The sequence below is a fragment of the Rhinolophus ferrumequinum genome, chromosome 7, assembly GCF_004115265.2.
Source record: "Rhinolophus ferrumequinum isolate MPI-CBG mRhiFer1 chromosome 7, mRhiFer1_v1.p, whole genome shotgun sequence".
Taxonomy (NCBI): Eukaryota; Metazoa; Chordata; class Mammalia; order Chiroptera; family Rhinolophidae; genus Rhinolophus; species Rhinolophus ferrumequinum.
Genome location: NC_046290.1, coordinates 70141331 through 70160339, shown reverse-complemented (window position 1 = coordinate 70160339; position 19009 = coordinate 70141331). Strand labels below are relative to the sequence as shown.

Below are 19009 nucleotides of genomic sequence, written 5' to 3'. Positions count from 1 at the left end.
AGATCTTTTACTCTGAGGGCATGTACTGTAATTCTGGGATTTGGTCCTTATTTCTAGAGCATGGCTTTTCTGTTTCCCCACGGAAAGCCCTGAGTACTCTCCAAGGTATCTCTAACTGGGCTTGAACTCCAGTAGTTCTATAGAACCATGTATCTACTCAAATCTCTCGATTCCCTTTGGTTGTTCTCTGTTAGACATCCTGGAGTTTTACCCCTTGGGTGCACCGCTTAGCAGTGAGCCAAAGACACAGAAATAATTTTATATATCTTATATATCTTATATATCTTATTGTGGCTCCTTCTCTCCAGTGCCTTTCTTTTTGAATCCTTGTTCCTGAATCCCAAGCCATCAATATAGCAAAAATGAACTGTGATTTTGATTTTTCCACCCTGTGATACTGCCATCTTCTTTCTGAATTCTATTCACCTGCACTGTGATTTGGGAAATACTCCCACAGATAAAACCAGGATGTAAGCCGAGTCTTCATTTTAATTTAATTTAAATGTGCTTCCTTCTCTCAAGCACTCTCAGCCTGTATTATAAATTTCCCACTTTCTGCTTGAGTTGTGTGTATATATATATATATATATATATATATATATATATATATATATATATTACTGACTGCATATAGTAAGTACAATAGCATCTATTCTATCATGGGCAGAGCTGGGATTGGCTTCTTTTTTAATTCCTAAAGCTCATGGAACAAAAGCTTCCCTTGAAGAGGTGTTAAATACCATCTAAATGTAATGGGAGAAACTCTGTAGGTGGAAGGAAGCAAAATTTACCAACCCAAAGTGAAAAATATGGCATAGATACGTATTGCTTATCAAGCATCTCAGTATTTTCCAACTCCCATGCTGTGGGATTTGTGCCAATTGTGGGAAGGGGAGAATTAATAGAAATGACATGAGGCAAAGCTCTATAAAAATCTCATCACCATTCTTCCCTGCTGAAAAGTCCTGATATGACATAATGATTCTTGAGTCACTATTCAGAGGATAATTGTTAAGGAAACCAACCACCAGTACTGGACTGCATAAGTAAGAACTATAAATCTTCATTGTGGTATTCCACTGAGATTTCAGGACTTATTTTGTAAACACTGAATATACTAAAAGTATCCTTATTAATTCAGAAACTCAGGTTAAATTATGGATACATTTGTTTCAATATTTAAATGTATTTTCTTACTAAATGGAGAAAGTCCTGACTAAAGGAGAGGAGAGTACATTTTTTTCAATTAAAAAAATAGACAAACATATGCTGAATGTAATAAACATTCTTCCTAAACTCACATGGAACATTCACCAAAATAGACCACATTCTGTGCCATAAAGCATACTTTAATAAATTTAAAAGACTAGAAATCACATAATGTCTGCTCTCAGACTACAGTGGAATTAAACAAGAAATCAATAACAGAAAGATAATTGGAAACTAAATAGTTAGAGAACAATACCCTTCTAAGTAATATAGGGTTTAAAGAAGAAATCTAAGAAAAAATTAAAAATATGTAGAACTAAATAAAAATAGAAAATACAACTTATCAATATTTCTGGGATACAGCAAAAGTAGTGCTTACAGGAGAAACTATAAAATTGAATGCATATATTAGCAAAGAAGAATTATATAAAATCAGCAATCTTAGCTTCGTTTTATGAATCTAGAAAAAATAGCAAATTAAATCTAAATAAGCAGAAGAAAAGAAATAATAAAATTAGAGCACAAATCAATGAAAATGAAAACTGATTTTTGGAAAGAGCAATAAAAATCAATAAGCCTCTAGCCAGGGTGACTAAGAATAAAAGAGAGGATGCCAATTACTAATATGAGAAATGAAAGAGGGGACATCACTACATGTCCCATGGACTTTAAAAGCAATGAAGGAATAATATGAGAGACTCTATACCAACATTTTTAATAACCTAGAGGAAATGAACCAATTCCTTGAAAGATACAAGCTTCCAAAACTCACACAGAAAATAGACAATCTGATTAGGCTGTATCTATTTTTAAAACAGAATGAATAAATAATAATCATTCAAAACAGGAAGTATCAGGCCCACATGGGTTCGCTGGTGAATTCTACCAAACACTAAGGATGAAATTATACCAATTCTCTACCATCTTTTTCAGGAGATAGACTCAGAGGGAGCACTTCCTAACTCATTTTAGAAGACTACTATTACCCTAATACCAACACCAAAGACATTACAAGAAAACTATATATATATATATATATTAAATCAACAAAATATTATATCAAAACCAACAGTGTACAACATTAATCATATATCATGACCAAATGAGATGTACCCCAAGTACGCAAGCCTGGTTCAACATTTGAAAACCAATTAATGTAATCCATCACATCAAATAGGGTAAAGAAAAATCACATGATCATATCAATAGATGCAGAAAAGGTATTTGACAAAATCGAACTTCCATTTATGATAAAAACTCTCAGTGAACTAGGATTTGAAGGGAACTTCCTCAACTTATAAAGAAGATCTGCAGAAAGCTTATGGCCATCATCATACTTAATGGTGACAAACGTGAAGCATACCCACTAAGATCAGGAAGGATGTCCCCTTTACTACTTCTTTTCAATCTTGTACTGGAAGTCCTAGCTAACACAATAGGACAAGAAAAGGAAATAAAAGGTATATAAATTGAGAAGGAAGAGAAAACATAGGTTTGTTTACAGATGGCATGTTTATCTATATACAAAATCTGAAAGAATAAAAAAAATTGAAATTAATGTGGTTATAGCAAAGTTGCAGGATACCACAGAATATAAAAATCAATCTGTACCTTCTGCTCAATATTGCTATGAACCTAAAATTCTCGAAAAAATAAAGTCCATTAAAAGCATGTTATTCAAGCAGTGGCAATAAACTTAAGTCTTCTTGAATCTCCCCCAAAAACAGATATAGTAATGAATGTGTTAAAGCACTAAATAAGTAAATAAAGAAAATAAATCATTTTAAACTAAAGACACGAAGTGATATTCTTAAAACCACAGAATTCCTTTGAGCTGTGACAAACTACCAATACCTGTGTATATAATAAAGTGCGTGACAGGAAGTAGAAAGAAGACAAAAAAAAATTTCTGATAGCCCTGAGGCTCGTAAACCCAGACTGCTGAGACAAATTTTTTCTGAAAGCAAGAGAAGACACTTTGGAATAGAAAACTGGTGTCATTGTTTTACTAAAACAGCTGAAGAGTGTAGGAAACTTGATGTCTCCATTGTAAGGATGAGTTTAAAGCAAGTGAATTGCATTAAACAACTTTAATGATAATACAAGTACTACTTAAACTATTTTAAAGCATAAACAAAGTGGGGAAAACACCTTCAAATATTTGTTTTAAGGTGAGCGTAATATTGATTACAGAACCTGATAAAAACTGTACTAAATTATTCCACAAACCAATAATGTCCCTGCATATCAATAAAATATTTCAGTTTATAAATTTAATATTACTGCAATAAAAATATCTTTATTTTTTCTTGAACTAGAAAAGTTAATTATAAAGTGCATTTGAATTAAAAAAAAAAAACAAGCAAGAATAGAGAAACCATGAAAACCTTGAAAAAGGTTTTTTAGCTCCTCCTCACCACGTGAACTGTATTTTATGTCCTTTATAATTAAAATAGTAAGATATTGCAATGTGAATGGGCCAGGATGGAAAAATCTGGAAACAGACATAGGATTTACAAGTGAAAATTTAGTATATTATAACATAGCATCAGAAATCAGTGAGTAAAAAATATTATCTATAATTAGTAGTGTTGGATAAATGGCAAGGTTATGCGAAGAAAAGAAACAATTATCTCCACACTATACATGCAACTATTAGAAGAAAATATGTCTGAATCTGTGTATAAACTTGAAAGTAAAATAACAGTTAAGCATGACTCACAAAATATGATCAGTAAAGGATAAAATTAACAAATTTTGTTATGTAATTTGTCCAAAATATATTCATGACAAATAAGCATAATCATTAAATAGACAAATGATAAAACAGTCAAATGTATTTGCAACGAAAAATGTTTAACGGTCACCAGATCTACTCATGAATAGGATTTTAAGAAATTATAATTTGCGATATAGAGCATGTCAGGTATTCAAATATATCCTAAAGATAAAAAGAAATTTGCAAGGTCTTACTTCCACAGCACACATACTAACACTGGAATGATGCAGAAAAGATTAGCATGGATCCTGTGCAAAGATGCCACGTAAATTAGTGAAGCACTCCATATTTTTCTGGACTCTTAAAAGTGGTTAAAATGATAATTTTATGTTATATGTATTTTACCACAATAAAAATAAATACACATATAAATAGTAAATTAAAATTAAAATAGTGTGAAAAGTGAAACAAAAAAGTTCAAGGACATTTTAAACTATTTCAGTAATCTTAATTTTAGTACAAATATTTGAATCGGTATCATTATGGGTTCATATTGATACTAAAAAAAATGCTAGCTAGTTTGAGAAGTTTTAGTAAAAACAGTAAGAGTGAAAATTAGATATGATTTACCTCTTGATATGATACAATCGGAAGCTCATAAGTCCACCTATGAAATATTACTATCAAACAATAGAACAAATTTGATCAGCCTTTTAAATGTAACTGCATTTTTATAGGAAATAAAGTGGTATGCAGACCATCTTAAGTGATACAAAGGGATGCAATAAGCAAAATCCAGAATGTGCAAAATTGTATAGTATCATGCGCTTGGTTTCATTACTGACTAAATTATAAGTGGGAAAAAAAGGGATGAGAAGCAATTTAAAATAAATTAAAAGCAATTTAAACTATACCTGTAAAATGCATTGCATGTACTTTGTTTCCTGATTCAAACAAATAGATTGTAAGCTAAAAATACTATAAAATTTTGGAGGTTAACATGAATATTGTGTATTTCATAACATAAAGAATCATGCTAATTACTTTAGGAATGATAAAAATATTGGAATTATGATTTTTAAAGTATCTCTTATAGATACATACTGAAGGATCTATGGATGTAGTAAAGTGATTATAGGATCTGATTTAAACCTATCTAAGTTGGATGTGGAACATGGAGTAGGTGTAGACTTAAGAGAAAAATATATTGACTGTTTAGAAACTGGATATCATATCCATGGAGGTTCATTATGATACTTTTTTCTTTTATATATTTATGCTTTTGCAAAATAATTTTTAATGTAACACTAGCATTAATGTAACAGATAAATAGTAATGAGTGAGGGAAAAATCATCATTTCTATTTATAGGGCTGTGGATGAGAAGGAACAATGAACAAGAACCTAAGTTTATGCATGCATAATTTATCTCCTCTAAATATTTTTTTCATTTATATTGCTTCAACCCACTGTCCAATATGCTCATGCTTTCTTACTTTAAAATGTAAATGACTGGACATATAGAAAATTGTTAACCAAAAATGTTGGTTAAATCCTTTTACCATAAAGTAAGCATTTTTTTTTTTTTTTTTTTAACATAAACTGCTCTTAAGGATTAGGCATTAAATGCTAGGTACCTTTTTTGTAATTTGCTATTTACTCTTCACCAGGGAGAAATGTGACCTCATTCTATGTTCTAAGTAACACAACAGTGCCCTAATGATCAGTGCATCAATAGTGATGGTCTGAGGATAGACAAATTGATCAATTGAATTAATATGGCTAATTACAAAATAAGATGGATTCCCTTCAATTTGATGACTATTCAGGAAAAAAGACAAATATGAAAAAGTAAAATAAATTTCAAATTACTGTTTAGTATGGAAAGTGTAGAAGTATGCAGCATATTGAACAACAGTTTTATTAGTAATGAAAGAGAAGGAAAAATCATTGAGGGTTGGGACACTTGAACATTTCAGGCAGAAGAAATTAATATACATGATGGCAGAGTTGAATATGTTAAGTAAGAGATTTTTTAAAAACGTCAGAAAAATTATATAACAGACTCAAATTTAGTAGGAGAAGTTCACAGAATCAAAACCAGATTTTCTGATTATAAATCAGTATACTACTTACAAAAAGTTATAGCTCCTAAACTAATGGATATTCCACAATTTATTTGTTCATTAATATTTACTGCATGCCATGATGTGCTAAATTTTGTTCTAGTTTTTATCTAGTAGGTAAAGCAGTAAGCAAAACAAAGCAGTGAACAAAATAGAGTCCCTTCTTCTGTGGAGCTTGTATACTAAAGAGAGATTGAAGACAGAAAATAAATAAACAAGTATTTGGTATATTGTTATATAATGCTATGAGAAAATTTAAAAGTTTAAGCAGATACAACAGGAAAGAGAATCGCACTTTTAATCAGGGTGGCTGTGGAAGGTCTTTCAAAAGAGATAACATTTAAAGATTAATCTAAAAAATATTTTTCAGGTAGAAGGACCTGTGGTTACACAGACTCCATGGTGGGGATATGGGAGGCATGAGATACAACTGGTAAAGAGGTCAGTGTAGCTGGAGTAGAATGAGCCAGAGAAAGTAGTCAGATTTGTTGGAGAAGTCTAACAAATTATACATTTTTAGTATAAAAAAATTTTAAAGACATTCTTATTTGAAGAGTGCTACTTACATAATAGTTCATAGGAAGAGCTACATAGATCTACATCACAGTAAGTAGTACTTACTACAAAAAAAGTAAGTTCTTTCTACTTTCATAGTAAATGCCTAATAAATCTATATAAGCTAGTGCATAACACCCTATGCTTTAAATATTGTAGCATAATTTTTCTCTATACTATATTCTGATTTCTTATAGTTTAGTTATATCATCATACTTAATGTATGTAACAGAATCTAAAATATAGTGTTGGTGTTTTAAGTCTATATTGAAAGACACATTAATGAATTGATTAATGAATAAAGGAATGACTGTATGAGTTAGCTGTTCTTGCATTCTAAAACCATTCTAAGTTTTAGAAGCCATTCTAAAACTTAGTGGCTTACCCCAATAAGTTTAATGACAAAAGAAACAACAACAACAAAACAAGTTAAAACACACAAATTATCAAACCTCACTCAAAAAGAAATAAAGAGCTCAAATAGTCCTATATCTAATAAGGAATTATATTCATAGTTAAAACTTTTGAAAAAGGAAAACTAATGATTCAAATGGCTTTATTAATGAATCCTACAAAATATTAGAAGAAATACCAATTCCAAAAGAAAGGAAGGAAGGGAGGAAGGAAGGAAGGAAGAAAAGAAAAGAAAAGAGAAGAGAAGAGAAGAGAAGAGAAAAGAAAAGAAAAGAAAAGAAAAGAAAAGAAAAGAAAAGAAAAGAAAAGAAAAGAAAAGAAAAGAAAAAAGAAAAGAAAACCATTTCCAGAAAATAGAATAGGCTGTACCTTCCAATTCTTTTAATGAGGCCAGTGTTACAGTGACAAAAGCAGACAATGATATTATAATAAAACTACAAACCAACATCGCTCATGAATATGGATATAAAAATTCTTTAAAAGTATTAACAAACTAAATCCAGTATATGTAAGTAGGATAATATATTATGACAAGTGAGATTTATCCTGGGAAGATGAGGGTGTTTCCAGATAAGATTAGCATTTGAATCAGTAGACTGACTGAAGCAGATTGCCCTCCCCAATGGGTGGGCATCATCCAATCCTTTGACGGACTGCATAAAACACAAAGGTATGAGAGGAAGAATTTACTTTCTATGAAGTTACTTAGCTGGAGTATCAATCTTCTCCTACCCTGGGACTGGGATTTACACTGTTAGTTCCCCTGGTTCTCAGGCTCTCAGATTCAAACTGAACTAACTATATAACCAGCTCTTCTGGGTCTCTAGCTTGCATACAGCATACTATGGAACTTTTCAGCCTCAATAATTGTGTGAGCTAATTCCTTATAGTAAATCAATTTCCATTTATCTATCTATCTGTCTATCTATCTAACTATCTATCTATCCATCCATTTATCTCTATACATTTCCTATTGGTTCTGTTTCTCTAAAGAACACTGATTAATATAGTAATTCATGTATACCAATATTTTAAAAGAGAAAAAATCCTTTTAATAGATGCCTGAAAAAATATTTAACAAAATTCAACATTCATTTATGACAATATTTCTCCACAAACTATGAATAAAAGTCAAAATTTCAACCTTACAGAGGATATCTATTAATAACTAGAGCTAGCATCATACCTTGTTGTTAAAGACTAAATGGTTTCTCTCTGTGATTAGGACCAAAACAAGAATTTCTACTGACACCATTTCTGTTATACAGCATGCATGCCAGTGCAATAAAACAAAGAAAAGAAATACAACACACATAGATTAGAAAGTAAGAAATAAAACTGTTATTATTCATAGAGATAGAAATCAAGAGTGTCTACCTAAAAAAAATCCCAAATAATCTAAATAAGTATATTTAGCTGATTATAGAATACCAGTCAGCATACTAAAACCAATTGTCTTTAAGTAAGCTAGCAATAAACAAGTACATATTGAAATTTTAAAAAATACCATATACAATACCACTAAAATATGAAATAGGGATAAATCTTTTAAAAATAGGTACAATTTGTATAATAAAAAATGTGCCACATTGTTTATAAATATAAAAAAAACTAAATAAATGGAGAGCTATATCATGTTTATTAATTGGAAGACTCAAAATTGTCAAGATGTAAATTCTTCTCAAATTGATGTATAGACTGAACACAATCCCAAAGAAAATCTTACAAGTCTTCTTGGAAGAAATTTACAGGCTGATTCTAAATTTTATTTTAAAAAGCAAATATCAAAAATTGCCAAAAGAACTTTGAAAATGAAAATGTTGGCAAACTCATACTACCAGATTTCAAGATTTTCTATCAAGCTACAGTAACCATATAAGTAGCATTGGTGAAATGATAGTCACATATCAATGGAACAGAACAAAATGTACAGAAATAGACTAACACGCACATGAGCAAGTAGTTTGACCATGTTGATAATGTAATTCAGGATATAAATACTTTCTCTATTAATTAATACTATTGAAACATTTCAAAATTCATGTGCAAGGAAAAGAATAATAATGTAAAAGTAAAAGCTAAAATTGAAAATTTATATCTAGAAGAAAACAAAGGAGAAAATATCTGTGACATTGAGATAGACAATTCATTTTTAGATAGTATAATATATATAAAACCCGATCTTTGTAGAATAGTGTTTTTAAAAAAGGCAAACCATAGTCACAGAGAAAATATTTGCAAAACACATTTAATAAAGTACTGGTAACAAGAATGTACAAACAAATTTGAAAAAACCTTGATAAGAAAAGAAATAACTCAATAAAAATGGGTAAAATATATAAAAAGATAATTCACTACAGAAAAGATAGAATTTAATATAAGCACATCTAAAGATGTTCACTATCATTCGTCATTAGGCAAATGCAAATTAAAACCACAGTGAGACACAACAACATATCTTAATTAAATGGTCAAATAAGAAAAAAAGCAATAAAAAGAAACAAATAAAAACCTGACAAGAGCAAGTGCTGACAAGTAGGAAAAGCAACTAAAATCTAATAAAACATATGCTAGATGCAAAAGAAATTAAAACTATGGTTACATAAATGCCTGTATTCAAATGTTTATACAAGATCTGACAATTACATTCATGAACATGTTGCAATGAGGTTGCTAATGTTTTTTTTTTTGATATCAGAGGGATTATTCATTATGAATTTGTACCAATTGGACAAACAGTTAACCAAGTTTACTATTTGGAAGTGCTGAAAAGGCTGCGTGAAAAGTTAGACGACCTGAACTTTTCGCCAACAATTCATGGCTCTTGTATAACCACAATTCACCAGCTCACATGACACTGTCTGTGAGGAAGTTTTTAGCAAGTAAACAAACAACTGTATCGGAACACCATCCCTACTCACCTGATCTGGCCCCAGTGACTTCTTTCTTTACCCAAAGATAAAGGAAATATTGAAAGGAAGACATTTAATGACCTTCAGGACATCAAGGGTAATACGATGACAGCTCTGCTAACCATGCCAGACAGAGTTCCAAAATTGCTTTGAAGGGTGGACTAGGCACTGGCATTGGTGCACAGCTTCCCAAGGGGAGTACTTCAAAGGTGACCGTAGTGATATCCAGCAATGGGGTAATTAGCACTTTTTCTCGGATGAGTTCGTGAACGTAATTGTCAGACCTCGTAGTCATTGTATTCATAATCACCAAAACCTGGAAACAACATAAATGTTCACTGACTGCTTATTATTCACACTATAACATGGATAGTCTCAAAAGCAATAACCTAAGTGAAATTAGGAACAGGGTCAAAAGGATATATGTTGTATAATTCCATTTATAAGACCTTTTAGAAAAGGCAAACTATAGGGGCAGAAATGAGATCAATATTTGCCAAGGGCTAAAGCAGTGACTTTTGCTTGATTACAAATGGACACAAGGAAACTCTTTGGGGTAATAGAAATAGCCATGATTGCGGTGGTGCCTATGAGATTATGAAAGTTGGTCAAAATGCATAGACCTGCACACCTAAAATAGGTGTTTTATTTTTTTTTAATCTGCAATTATAAGGTCAATAAACCTGAAAAAAATCACAAAATTACTTTAAAACACCATAATAATTAAGTATTTCTCATGTTCCTACATATTATCTGGAAGTTCCCTTTGAGCTCTCCAGACTGCATTGATCTTTGCTAGACTATCTAATGTGCCTGACGTCAGTGAGGTGGAGCAGGCAGAGCTGACTAGATGAACTTACCTGGATGGCTCTTCTGTATGTGGTTTGTCATTTGCAGCAGTGTTTCACATGTCATTCTCAGGGTTTCCAGACAGAGAAGAAATGTCCTGAATATATCTTGTGGCCCAGACTTGGATCTGGCACACCATCAGGCCTGCTCCATTTTATTGCCCTCAGTAAATTTTAAGGTCGAGCACAAATCCAAGAGGGGGTGATACACTCTGCCTCTTTATTGGATTGAATAACTTTTACAGTCCACCAAAATGAGTGAATAAATATGTCATCAACCTGTGTTCCATCGTTTAAACTTTTAAAGCTTCCTGTCATTTTTTTTCATGTAAGAATATATTAAAAAATAAAATCTTGACAAGCTATAATTAAAGGCTATACAATAAACCGCAGAACTTGGGTTATCTAGTAAATTTAGTCAGGATCAATAACTAACTTGTATAAGTTAGTCCAAATTTAAAATAAGACATTTTTGTATAAAATGTATGGATAAATAGTTTTAGCAGAAACCTTTCAAAGGGAAGAAGACAGACAACATAATAAATTAATAAAAGTAAATTATTATATGAGAGACAGTAAGCCCAGAGAATTTATAGAATAGCATTTATATTAAGTTGAAAAAAATTATAGAAAAAGGCTTTGCCACATATAATTTGTGTCTCTGTGAGAATTCCTAAAATGCAAAGTTATTTTTTAATTAGATAATATGTATGAAACAAAATAAAATCACATGCTTATATAGTCCTTACTATGGGCAAAATATTGTCTACCTAATTTGCATATACTACTTTTTTTTAATTAAAGTTTATTGGGTAACAGTGGTTAATAAAGTTACATAGGTTTCAAGTGTACAATTCTGTAACACATCATCTATATATCACACTGTGTGTTCACCACCCAGAGTCAGTTCTCCTTCCATCACCATATATTGGGGCCCTTTTACCCTCATCTACCACCCCCCCACTTACCCTCTGGTAACCACTAAACTATTGTCTGTGTCTCAGTTTTTGTTTCTTTATTTGTTTGTCTTGTTCTTTATTGCTTTCAGTTTTATATCCTACATATCAGTGAAATCACATGGTTGTTGACTTTTTCTGTCTGACTTTTTTCACTTAGCATAATAATCTCAAGATTCATCCACGTTGTTGCAAATGGCACTATTTCATCTTTTGTTGTTGTTGTTGATTTTATTTATTTATTTATTTTTATTAGTTTATTAGTTTAGGTGTACAAAACAATGCAATAGTTAGACATTTATCATTTATATCCCCCACAAAGTGATAACCTCCCTCTCCCAATCTACTAACCCTCTGACATCACACACAGCCATTACATTTCCACTGTCTCTATTCCTAATGCTGTACTCCACTTCTTGTAACTATATATATATATATATACATATATATATACACATATATATGTGTATGTATATATATGTATATATATGTGTATATATATATATATATATAAAATGTGTATATATATGTGTATATATATGTATATAGTTATAATTGACATTCATTATTGTTCAGCTTCAGCTTCAGGTGTACAGTGTAGTGAGCAGGCATCTACATCATCCCTGAGGTGGTCTATCTAATGAGACAAGTGTCCATCGGATACCCTACAAAATCTTTACAACATTATTAATTACATTTCCCAAACTGACTTTCGTGTCCCCGTGGCCATCTTGTGGTTACTGACTATTTTCTAATCCCCTCACTTTCCCCCTTATCCCCACCCCCCTCCCATCTAGCAACCCTCAGTTTTTCCTCTATGTCTCTGAGACCGTTTCTGATTAGTTCATTCATTTATTCTTTTCTTTAGATTTCACATATAAATTGGATCATATGGCATTTGTCTTCTCTATCTGACTTATTTCACATAGCATAATGTTCTCTAGGTCCATCCATATTGTTGCAAAAGGTAAGATTTCATTCTTCTTTATGACTGCATAATACTCCATTGTATAAGTGCACCACAGTTTCTTAATCTAGTCGTCTACTGATAGGCATTTCGGTTGTTTCCCTGTCTTGGCTACTGTGTACAGTGCTGCAATAAACATAGGGGTGCATAATTTTTTTTTGAATTAGAGTTTTGGATATCTCTGGATAGATACCAAGGAGTGGAATGGCTGGGTCGTATGGTAATTCCATTCTTAAATTTTTGCCACCAAATTCAATAACCCAGAAGAAATGGACAACTTGTTAGAAAAAGAACTATACTACATAATTTTAATCCTTATAGTATTGCTTGTGATATGTACAACAACCCCTATTTTACATATAAGGAAATAGAGGAAAAGAGAAGTTAATAACTCTTCAAACGAACATCTACTATAAGGCAGAATCAGGATTTGAACCCAGGAAGTCCGGCTCCAGATTAAAAGCCTGTTTTAGTAGAGCCTAAGATAAAGATTTATTTGGAAATGTTGTCTCAGAGAACAAAGTTTTGAGAAGTTGTGTGAGGTGGGGGTGTGTGTGGGGGGACAGAACACTGTGAAACAGGAAAGGAGGAAGAGCCAGAATAATGCACGATTGGGTAGCTGCCTATGTGGGAGGCTGGCACTGATATGGAAGTACCTTCATATCTCTCTTTCGCTGGGACAAAGGAGAGGCGTCCCCCAGTCCTCATCAGTCAAGGCTGGTTCCAAGCATGTTAATGCCCCTGGGGTGGCTCATTGCTGGTGAGTCCCAGCAATTTCCTAAAAGAATCACAAATCGCAGAGCTGCATGAAATAGGCCCTAGACGAGACAAAGTAAGGTTGCATTTAAGCAAAACTAAAGTTTTTGTTCATCTGGGTGACTTACAGTAGTAGCTTGAGTGGGAAGTAGGACCTTGAAATGGGGCCTAGACAGAAAAAAGGACTTCAGTTTCTTTTAAATTTAGAATATAAAAAGGTGATCTAAAGTGATAGTTATCCTGCTATTTTCACAAGATTCCTTTAAAATCAGAGCCATGATAAAAGTATGTTAAGTGCATAAATCATATTGATTATTAAATGTAAATAAAGTTATATAGTTATTTTCTCAAAGTCTTTTCTGAATTTCTCATTCAACATGCAAATAATTTGGAGCTAAAATTAGTCATGAAATATACTACCTTCCTTGTGAGAACTATAACTCAAAGAAAACAGACTGCTTCTTATCAGAAATATATATATATATATATATATGTATATATATATGCTTTAAATATATATAATATATGTTTTAAATATATGTGTGTATATGTATGTATAATATATATATATATATATATATATATTATATATATACACACACACACACACATATATTTAAAGCATGTGTTACCTTCAGTTTAAGTGATTCCACTCTAGAAACATAGTAGGCCATATCTTATCTCCAGGTAGAAATAAGAGGTATTTTAATATCCACCTTATTGTTGTTTATTAGTTTCCAAAATGCAAACTGGTAAAGGTTATCATAAAATAAAATAAAAGTGACTGCTTCCTCTTCTTCTATACAGAAGGAGGACATTTTGTGGACAAGGTTATAGAGACTGATGAGACGTATATATAGTGTTCACTCCCTCTCCCAGTATAGGAGTACAGAGATGAGTGTTTTGTAGTAGAAATACACTGTATCAAAGAAAAGACAGACTTTATGTCTTTTAGTTTGCACTAAGATGTTTGAAGGAACGGACCTGAACAGACCTTAACAATAGCTAAGGTGTACAGTGTTCTTCAATAACTCAAGCTGGTTCCACAGTGGATTAAAAGTACCTTCAACCACAAAAGACATAAAAACTTCCCTGGGTGCTAAAGCCTACTTAAGAGAAGGGCAGATTCTTTTAACTATAGTTTAGATTGCCCTCATGTCAAGTTGGTGAATCTTAGGAGAACAAGAATAAAGTACTATGCTTTCTTCCTACTTCAAAATGAGACTTAGTATCAAGTGCTTCAAAATTTGATTAATATTGCCTGGAAAATAACTGATTGAAGAAGTTGAAAAATATAAAAAAAGATAATCAAACTATTCGGGTAAAACACTTTTGTTTCAAAAATGACAACTAACAATATATGAGAATGGCTTCATTAAATTTATCAATAACAAGCTAAAAGCCCCAGCTGTGGTCCTTGTACTGCATGCCAAAAAGTTTCAAATGAATCAAATGACATTATGTTTTCAATATTAGTGTAAATTGGATTTGGTCGTATCCTAGCTACATTCATTTGAGGAAGAGTTCACATGTATCCCACAATCTTTTTCTTTCCCTCAATGTCATTTGAACTGGTCTTTCAAAAGAGGATATATTCCTGGTGAAATTAGTTCCCAACAATAAAATATTCTTTGCATTTTTTATGTTTCACCTTGAGAAACTCACTATAAAAGAAAAAAAAGGGACCTTAGAAGTTTGCTGTTTTTTGTCTTCAAATTAGGCTTCAGTTTGAACCATTCACTGCTCAATGTGTGAATATGCTATTGACAGTAAGTGGAATTGATAACAAGATTCTGTTGTGTAATGAGGCTGTTGCTTAGTATTAATTAGTTTTCTAATAGATTTGCTTTGTATTTAGATGCCATTTTGAAATTTTCTGTTTTAAATAGCACAAATTTAGCAATAAATTGTGATTTTAAATTTTGAAATACAAAGTACATGTATTCAACTGTCACAAAGAAATTCATGGGGATACCATAATTTCATGATCACTTAAAATTTTAACAGATTATTTGAAGATATATTTATTTTTCAAACATTTTTATAATGGAAAAATTGTATCCTTTAAATAGTAGATAGAATAGCATATAAACCATCATCCAGGCTGCAAATGACCAATTCATGGTCAATCTTTTCAAAACTATATTTCACCAACTTTTGCTATGTTATTTTGAAACAAAACATATTAATCATATTTTGCCATATAAATATTATAGTCCATAATGTAATTTAAATGTCCTCTCTTTCAAGGCTTTTGAAAATATTAACAGTTTATAGAATTTTCCAGAAATACAGAAGGACATTTATATAATTCAATGAATATAAATACCTGAGGTGATTTCTAATATATAGTAAAAAACTAAAATAGTTTTATATAGAGCAATTTCAGCATTATAAACAAGATAAATATGTCACGAATAAACTACAGGTCAAAACAAACTTAGCAGTCTTCAAAGGAAAAAAAACACACCCAAAACTCAAAAGGAAAATTTACAGTATCCAATACCCAATCAAAAATTATTAAATTTGTAAAGAAGTAGAAAAATATGACCCTTAACTAGGAGAAAAATCAGTCAATAAGTACCGAAGCAGAAATTACAGAAATGATGGGTATAAAACACAAGATATTAAAATAGGTATTATAAACATACTAAAGTATATGAAGAAAACCATACACATACTGCTGAGAGAAAAAGAATATAAAAAGAATCAAATAAAACTTTTAGAAATAAAGAACAAAATGTAAATTTAACAGTTTAGGTGTTCTTATTATCTACATCTGTATAGCAAATTATTCAAACTCAATGGTTTAAAATAATGGCAAATATTTTATTGTCTCCCAGTTTCTGTGCATCAGATTCAGGAATTGATTTGTTGTTCTGGTTTGAGATAAATCATGAGGTTGCAATTAGATAGGTACTGGAGATGAAATAGTCAGGGTAGGGTGGAGGTGTGCTAAAGCAACTGGGAAATGGCTGACATTTCTTTCACTTCCTGTGGTCTTAGAGTCTCTCAGTGTAGACTTTCTGTCTGACGTAGTCTGGATGCCCATACAACATGGAAGCCTTAGTGCAAATGGGTGGCTTATAAAGCAGCTTAGAATTCCAGCAGAATTGTTCCAGCCTGCAAGGCAAAAGTTTCACCACAGTTACTACCTAGCCTAGAAAGGCACATATAGTCACTTCTACCATACCCTAGGGCAGGGGATATAAAATATAAACCCCATCCCTTGAAGTGAAGAATGTCAAAGTCACCATGTAAGAAGAGATATAGTTATGGCCATCTTTTAAATATATAGTCTGCCGGTCTGTCTTCTCACAATGACATCATCTCACATGAAAAACACACTCATACTTTATCCTGACTCCTCTGTGTTTTCTTATTACAGCATCAACTTGTGGTTTTGGATCTCCATAGCTAAATCATGTTCAGGGTCACATGAGCACCTTTAGGTGCAATTTCATGGGTATAACTCTTTAAATATATATATAAATCTGAAGACCTGTGAACTAAAGAGACAAGTTGCATAACTTCTACTACCACCTCCAACATACAATGGTGAAACAAGAATAGAAAAACAACCATATATTCTCTTGTACACAAAATGAGAAGGAAACGGGCACATGGAAACACTTGCCCATAGCAATACTGAAATCCTGCTGGAAGTACATTCCAGTTCCTTTATATGGTTATTCTCCATGGCTCTTGGCTACGCATTTTTCTTTATTTGTTTTGTCCTCTAAATTATTATTTTCCATAGAAAGTAGGCAGTGTTTGAACCCATGTAGTTTTCTCAGGTTGCTTCCTTCTTCTAATAATTTGATGATCCAAATGCCTCTTTTCATTGTTTTACTTTCTTTGTCACTTTCAATCTAAGTTGGTATAATTCTTTTAAAAAGTTCTGTGGATTTTGTATGTGTTGATTTATAATCCTAAATTAGTCTATTGGAAAAATGTACACATACAAGTATTTTCAAATATGCTGTTCTCCACGCTGGGCTCTCTGAGAGTCTGCCGTAGGGCAATCCACACCTAGATTATTAAAAGTACCTGTTGTTTAACACATGGGGTCTATAAAGCATGTCTTAGATCCTTGGATATTTTGTCTATTTGAAAAGAGTTTGTAAGATACACTTTACATTTTTGTAAAGACTTAAAGGATCTTACAGGAACAAACTAGATTTAAAGATTTCCCCTTAAGCATTTATTAATGTGAGAATTTTTTTTTATTTTTGTTGTTGCTATTTGTTTTTCTGGCTGTAGATATAGAGATTGAGAACAGTTGTATTTTTTTAATATAGGAAATAATAGCTCTTTTTTATTTAAATATTTATTCTTTAGCTCATCTCTCTCTTCTTGCATTTTATCACCTATAGTATTACGTAGAGGCTACACGTAACCTTTGGTATTCTGCCTGGAAATAATCTTAGCCAAATCACCAAGTTTCATTGCATATTCTAATTTCTACTTTTACTGCAGGTTTGACAGTGCTATCAAGTGTCCACTGCTATATATCTCCACCAACTCCAATATTTTCCTTGCATTCCTTTTAAACCCTCACTGAGAATCTTCTTCAGGTTCACTGGGTGTCCACTCACACTCTCCTTGAGACTCTTTATAATTTTATTTTGAGTCTCTCAAGGCCATTCCTGGTTTTACCTGCTTCTTAACCCCAGAAGCTATGCCAAAACTTTTAGATGTTTTTTTAAGATAGCATTCCATGTCCAGGCATAACTCTTTTGTTCTGCTTAATGATTAGAGTGTAACAAACTATCTTAAAACTGGGTGGTGGACACATAATGTGGTATATAGATGATACATTACAAAATTGTACACCAATAACCTTTAATTAAAAAACAAAAAAACCCTCAGGCATTTTAAAAAATATATAATCTTTCAAATTTTTCTGAATCAAGAATTCAGAAAGATCTCAGCTGGACATTTCTTTCTCAGGGTCATTCATTTGATTGTATTAAAGGTGATGGATGGAACAGAACAGTGAGCAAGATTTGAAGTAGCTGAGGGATGGCTGTCCCTCACTTTACCTTATTATTGTCTCTAGGCATCCTTCATTATCTCTCATACTTCTATTCAGTGTCATACTGCAACATGAGATAAAAGAATATAAGTACTATGGAAAGTGAATGATAAAATGGTATTTATTTGCTGACAACATCATCATATATACATATTGGAAATTCAATGACTATACAAAAAAATTCAGTTTTTGGAAATTATATTACTGAAATGTCAATTGTCCCCCAAACTTATCTATAGAGTTAATGCAATAAATAGAAATTCTAGGAGACATGTTTTAGAGATTGACAAGCTGCTGCTAAAACGTATCAGTAAAAAGCCAAAGAATGTGTAGTAGCTTGAACAAATTTAAAAGGGATAAAGTTAGAAATCTGATATTACCTGATTTCAAAGTCTTACTATAAAGTTATAAAATCATAACAATGTGATTTAATGTAGGTAATAGAATAGAAGACATTGTCAAAAGACACACACACACACACACACACACACACACATATAATTAATTGAT

General features: G+C 31.8%; 1 non-coding gene across 1 annotated transcript; it reads left to right on the top strand.

Moving 5' to 3' along the window:
- Nucleotides 1-4178: 4178 nt before the first annotated feature.
- Nucleotides 4179-4281, top strand: LOC117025414 (U6 spliceosomal RNA). The gene has a single exon (XR_004423614.1). It is a non-coding gene; the product is annotated as a U6 spliceosomal RNA (small nuclear RNA).
- The last annotated feature ends 14728 nt before the right edge of the window (nucleotides 4282-19009 follow it).